The following is a 6,668-nucleotide window of genomic DNA, read 5'->3' as shown; positions in this document are numbered from 1 at the left end:
AATGTTGAGAATTAGCCCTGTAATAAAACTTATTTAATAACTAATGTTACATTATTCTACAATATATTTTTAAATGATTAACTACCATAATCAATTAATTAGTACCACAAAAATCTCCTCAATTATTTTTTTCAAAGAAAATAATTTCAAGAGGACTAACAAAAGAATTATAATGTTTTATGATGTTCATCGTAGCATTTATCAATTTTATAATTAATAATCATAATGATAGTAATTACATCAAGCATTTTTAAATGATCCTCTGAAATAAATCAAATTTAATTTGTAGACAGTTTCTTAACAACAATTCACAGGGGAAAAACTAGTCTGATTTTACAAATAAAGCCAACTTGTTGATTTACTGTTCTGTACTAATAAAAAGGAAACACTAAATCAGAAAAAAAAAAAAAAAGCCCATTCAGAGAATACATTGATATCTTCAGATCATTTGACCTTCTTCAGATTTTGTTTTATACAATGAAAAAAACACATTTCCTACTCCCAACTGCAGCCCTTCCCCCTGTTAGAGCACATCAGTTTAGCATATGATTGCCTTCAGAAGTTTAGTATCTGTCAATCCTGGTCAAAGGCAATGAGGATAGGGAAAGGAAGAGAGAGAAGAGAACTGAGTGAAAGACAAAAAGAGAGAATTTTTTTTTTTATTCCTCTTCTACAAAGAAAGGAGAAAATTAAAAAAGATCTTAAGTCTATAGAAATATTACATGGGTTAAAAAATAAACAAGATTTGTTATAATTTAATTCAGATCCTGCCCTATTTGTTTCAATAAGTACTTGAGATCACTTGTTCTACGCCTAGTAATATTAATTATTATTATTATTATTATTATTTTCAAAGTTTTTTACTCACCAACTCCCTATGAAGCAAGAAGAACAAGTCTTATTATATTTACTTTTCAGCTAAGGACTGTGAATAATTACAAAGAGAAAAATATAGATAGAATCAATAGAGATATTGCTTCTAATGCAGAAGGAATTTGTATTTCTAAAATACAAGTGCTATGAATAGTTTTTCAGCCGTATCACTGACCATTGGAAAAGTAGGTGGGCACTTAACTTTCCAGATAAATGTACATTGTGTTTTAAGACCAACTAAACATTTGACATATGTTGCAAAAATCAATAGGCTTACTGAGGTAGGTCTACTCTTTCTTATACTTCTTATATTATGTCTCTTGGCAAATCATTCAATCTCTTACCACTCCAGATCAGAGGTATCAAACTTCAGGGCAACTGAAACCAGATTTAAACTTTAAACAGATTAAAATGTAATTGGGAAATATTTAGCAAAACAGATAAAAATACAATGAAATACTAAATATATTTTTAAACTGTCAATATGAAGTCTATAGCGATCTTTATGCATGATTAGTGACACCATTTCTCACATCTCTCAGATTAGCTAAGATGACAATAAAACATAATGACAAATGTTGGAGAAGACATGGGAAAACTGAAACTAATATATTGTTGATGGAGTTGTGAAATGCTCCTATTGTACATATCCTTTGATCTACTATTCTTATCCTTTGATCTACTATTCTTGCTCCTGGGTCTCTTTCCCAAAGAGATAATAAAAAGGGGAAAGGTCTCATATGTACAAAAATGTTTCTTAGCCCCTCTTTTTGCAGTGGCCAGGAAATGGAAATTGAATGGATGCCCATTAATTAGGAATGGCTGAATCAGTTACGGTATATGAATGTAATGACACATTCCTGTTCAATAAGAAATGATGAACAGGCTGATTTCAGAAAAATCTGGAAAGATTTACTTGAATTGATGCCTAGTAAAGTGAACAGAACCAGGAAATCAATTATACACAATGATGATCAACTGTGATGAATTTGGGTGTGATGAATTCTCAACAATGTAGTGATTCAAGGCAATTCCAATAAACTTGGGATGGAAAATGCCAATCACATCCAGAGAGACCACTATGGAGACTGAAGGGATTGAAGTATCCTATTTTCACCTTTTTTCTCTTTTTTCTTTCTCATTTTTTTCCTTTTGGTCTGATTTTTCTTATACAACATAACAAATATGGAAATATGCTTAAGAAGATTGCACGTATATGACTTGTATTAAATCGCTTAAGGAGGGATAAGGAATGGAGTGAGAAAAATTTAGAATACTAAATTTTATAAAAATGAATGTTGAAAATTATCTTTACATGTATCTGGAAAAATAAAATACTATTTAAAAGATGAATTAGTTTCAATTTGAGTTTTATACTACTGCTCTAGTTAAAAAAAAAAAAAAGCTAAAAATTGCAAATAGGATGCCAAACTCCATTGGTCAATAGGGTTTCTTACCTAGAAGTTTTCTGTATAAATGAAATCACAAATCCCAGAGTTATTGTTTAAAAATATTATCTTTTTTGAACCACAAACTGTGGAAGATCATAGCTAAGATATTACTATCCTTACAAATTACTTTGTTCCAAATCTGACCCTTCTATTTTTTACCTGAAATTGCCATCATTCTTTTTATTCCTGTAAGACAAAAGTAGGGCTCTTGAGCCCTCAAAGGCCCATAAAGCATGTTGCAAAAAGCTATGGATTTGGACTCAGAAGATATGTCTGGTCATGGAGCTCTTATTTATTAGCTCTGTGACCTTAAGCAAATAATTTAACCTTGTATCTCAGTTTTCTCATTTTTGAAAGAGGGGACTGGATTAATTGATCTCTAAAATTTTTTTAGCTGTAAATTCTCTGAATTAAACCTAACTTTCATGGAAGAAATAAAGAACCTATTTGGGACAAATCCTACTGCAACATCTCCTTGCTTCCCTTTCCCCCAAGGAGTGTGCTGGTAAATGTTTAACAATCAGGTCTCTATTCAACACATTTTAATATTTAATCTGCATTATTAATGTTTTCTCCATCACTTTCTTAAGTGATTTTTTTTAATTTGCACTTTCTTAAGTGCAATTTATTATTGCTAAATAAATAAAATAATAAATTTAGCCTTGATTTATGGAATTTGTACATTTCCAAGATGTGCATGTATACAAGAATGCTGCCCCTTAGAAAAATCAGGTTAAAAATTAGTATTCAGAGTATTCCCAGGAGGAAATAAGTTACAAAGAGCAACAAATAGCCTTAGGATAGAAACTTAGTCCCAGTGATTTTTGTGTTTTGTTTTAGTTTGTTTGCTTTTGTTTTCTTTTGAGAGAAAAATGTCATGGGTTAATTATAATATAATTAATTATATAAATACTCAGTATTTTTGGCACCAATTCCTGTCTACTTAACTACCTCTATGTCTTCCTAGCCAAGGACAAGACTCAAGAATGGTCAGTTATTGTACCATAATAATGACTTTGGCCTTTTTTTTTATCACCCTCAGATAGTATGAGTGAGTGAAACATGGTAGAAGCAAGGCCTAAATATCCACCAGACAATAGTGGAAATACCTAGAGCAATCAGAGAATTTCACAGTGGGGAGGAATTCCGCAGTCATATTGCCCAGAGATATCAAACTTGCAGGCTGGTAGTTTCTGTAAAACTCCCAAACAAGACCAGAATCATATTAAAATGTAACTGGGAAATTTTAAATAAAATAAGTAAAAGTACAACACAGAAAATGTTAATTTGAAGTTTTCTGTAATGTTCTGGCTAGCTTTTTGGAGGTCTTTGGACCAGCCTTCATTTCAGCTGAGTAATCACCACGAAAATAGCCAGGTGATAACATCCAAAAGTCTTTATCATCTCTTTCACAGTCTGTCTCCTTGCCTGGGGCTCAGCTAACTTTCTGGGAGGTTCTCCGAAATGTGTCTTGGTTTCTGTGGAGGAAACAGGAGGACCACCACCATGGTCTCTGTCTTGAAGGGTCCATGAGTCCAGGAGCTGATGCTCCAGCCTCCAGTCCTCTGTCTTCTCTGAGTTTGTTCAGTCCTCCTGTAGGTATGACTCTGACCTCTTAAATACTCTATTACAATTAAATCCATTCATCATACTGAGTATAAACCAATCATTATATCACTAGGGAACCATTATTTGTTGTAAGATTAATTCAATCATACTGAACTAGAGAACTATTAATCACCACGCTAAACTAGATAACCATTGTCTTATCAATTCCACTGAGTTAACCCCTTGTTTCAAGTATGCTTCTCCAGAGTTCTGGCTCTCCAGTTTTCTAAGTTGATATGTAGGCAGGGATCTGTTTCTGTTTCTATTTGATATCTAGTTCAATCCATACTTGAAAAAAGATTCCCCACTACAATGTACCCAAAAAGTTACTTACTCACTACCTCCAAGAACAATCCATTCCACTTTTGGACAAATTTAGTTGTTAGAAAGTTTTCTTCCTGATATCAAGATTAAATTTAGACTGCAATTTCTACTCTTTGTGACTATTTCTGCCCTTTGGAAGCAAATAAGATTAGGAATAAAAAGTGGATCTTGTGGTTTCATTGACATAGGGAACTGACAGAAAAGGGAATCTACATGTCAGCACCCTAGAGAACTGAAAAGTTAAATGATTTGCGTAGTGTCACACAGTCAGCACATATAAAAGGAAACTCTTGGCTAGTCTTCCAAGTACTTAGCCTTTTATTCACTGTGTCAATGCTGATTCAGCTTTCACAGGCTAACTCTTCAACTATCTGAAGATGTATACCAGGATTCTCTCTTCTCCTACTGACACATCCTTCATTTCTTCAACTTAAGTTGGACTCAGAAACATTGCCATTCTATTTGCATTCTCTGAATACGCTTCAGCATGTCAAATGTCCTTCCTTAAATGTGGAATTGAATGGCTTCAGTATTAGTGTGACCAAAGTTCTACAGAAGGACTTGTTCAGTAGTTTCCAGATATGTCTAAGTTTTCATGATACCATGTATCTTTACATGATATCATGTATCTTTGAATATAAGTTTAACCATGAGTCTTTCATTTCACAACTGTGATCTATTTTTTATCCAAAATGAATGACAGGGACAGCTAGATGGTACAGTGAATAGAGCATTGGTGCTGGTCAGGAGTACCTGAGTTTAATCCAACCTAGATGCTTAACACTCATTAGCTGTGTGATCCTTGGCAAGTCACTTAACCACAATTCATACACACACACACACACACACACACACACACACACACACTCACACACAATGAAGGACATTACATTTATGTCTATTAAATTCCAATTTAATAGACTCAGCCCAATGTCCCAACCCATAAAAATCTAGTGTGTAATCTATCCCTCCTAACTTTGTGTCATGGGCAACTTTGCTAGACATGCCATCAATGTCTTTCCCAAGACATTAAAGAGAATGTAAAGTAACCCTAGGCCAAGCACAGATGCTTAGGGCATTTTCCTGGTGACTTCTTGCCAAATTGACATCATAGAATTAATTAATTCATGGCTATTCAACCAATTCTGAATCCATTTAATGTTTCCAAGGTTTAACTACATTTCCCCATCTTTCCTACAAGAAAAACATGATACTTTATCAAGTGTTCTATTTAGATCTAGATATAATATAGTTAATATATAATAGTATTCCTCTTAAGGAAATAAGATTATTCTGCCATGAGCTGTTCTTAATGAAACTATATTTGCTCTTGTTAATCATCTCTAACTTTTCTAGTATTTCACTATCATTTTTTTAGGAAAACAATCTAGAACTTTGTCAGAAATCAAATTCAGCTCACAAGCCTATAGTTTGTACTCTATCATCTTTTTCTGAAATTCAGGACATCTGCTCTTGCCAGTTCCATGATTATGTTGTCCTATCTCCATGACATTTTAAATATCAGTGGGAGTTACTCAGTAGTCACATTCTCCAGCCTTTTCCTGCCCCAGTTTCAACTAAATCATATGACATGAATTTATCAAGAATAGTAAGGTATTCTCTTACAATCTTCTTAACTATCTTTGCTATCAGCTTCCTATTATTCTTTTTTATTCTGTCCATTACAATTCAAAAGTAGCTGGGCTTTGGGCATAGATGGGATTTAAACAGGTAGTTTTAAAGGTGAGGAGGAAAAAAAATTGGAAAGTTGGAAGTTGTGGGGGCTTTATGGAAGCACATATACATACAATAGCAAATATTCATTTCCTACTAGGTATTTCTAGGTTAATGTTAACAATATTTCACTTAGAACTTTGCATGATTATGCTTTTTGATTAATTCTTCCCACACCACATGAATTTCTTTTTAAAGGATAATTGCTCTATTTATCTGCCTGTAACGATAGTTGAGACCTGCCATATTATAATTAGATATGGAATGAAGGATAGAAAATAAAAATTCCAATTATATAATGCAAAAGTGTAAAAATATTTCTTACAGCTTTCAAATACATATTTATTAGGGTGGGGTTACAACTGCATGCATAGTTATTTTACCACTCAGACCACTCTAACCCTATTGTGTAAATATGTATTAGGCATATTCTACAGCTCTTATAAGGGACTAACCATGTTGAAACAGACTTTGCTATAGGAAGCTTATTTCAATTTGCTTTTTGGGGGTCTAGACCTGCAATTTCATCAGTGTGTGAAACTCTTGGAGTGAAAATGGTATACCAAAAGATACTGAAAAGTCATCTATTACTTATCAAGTTTAGAGGTGAAATAATTCATTCAGGTTCACACAATCAGTATGTGTCAGACAGCACTTGAATTCTGCGTCTCAGTTTTC

This window comes from Antechinus flavipes, chromosome 3 (genome assembly GCF_016432865.1).
Source record: "Antechinus flavipes isolate AdamAnt ecotype Samford, QLD, Australia chromosome 3, AdamAnt_v2, whole genome shotgun sequence".
NCBI classification, from domain to species: Eukaryota; Metazoa; Chordata; class Mammalia; order Dasyuromorphia; family Dasyuridae; genus Antechinus; species Antechinus flavipes.
This window is presented reverse-complemented; position numbering follows the sequence as displayed.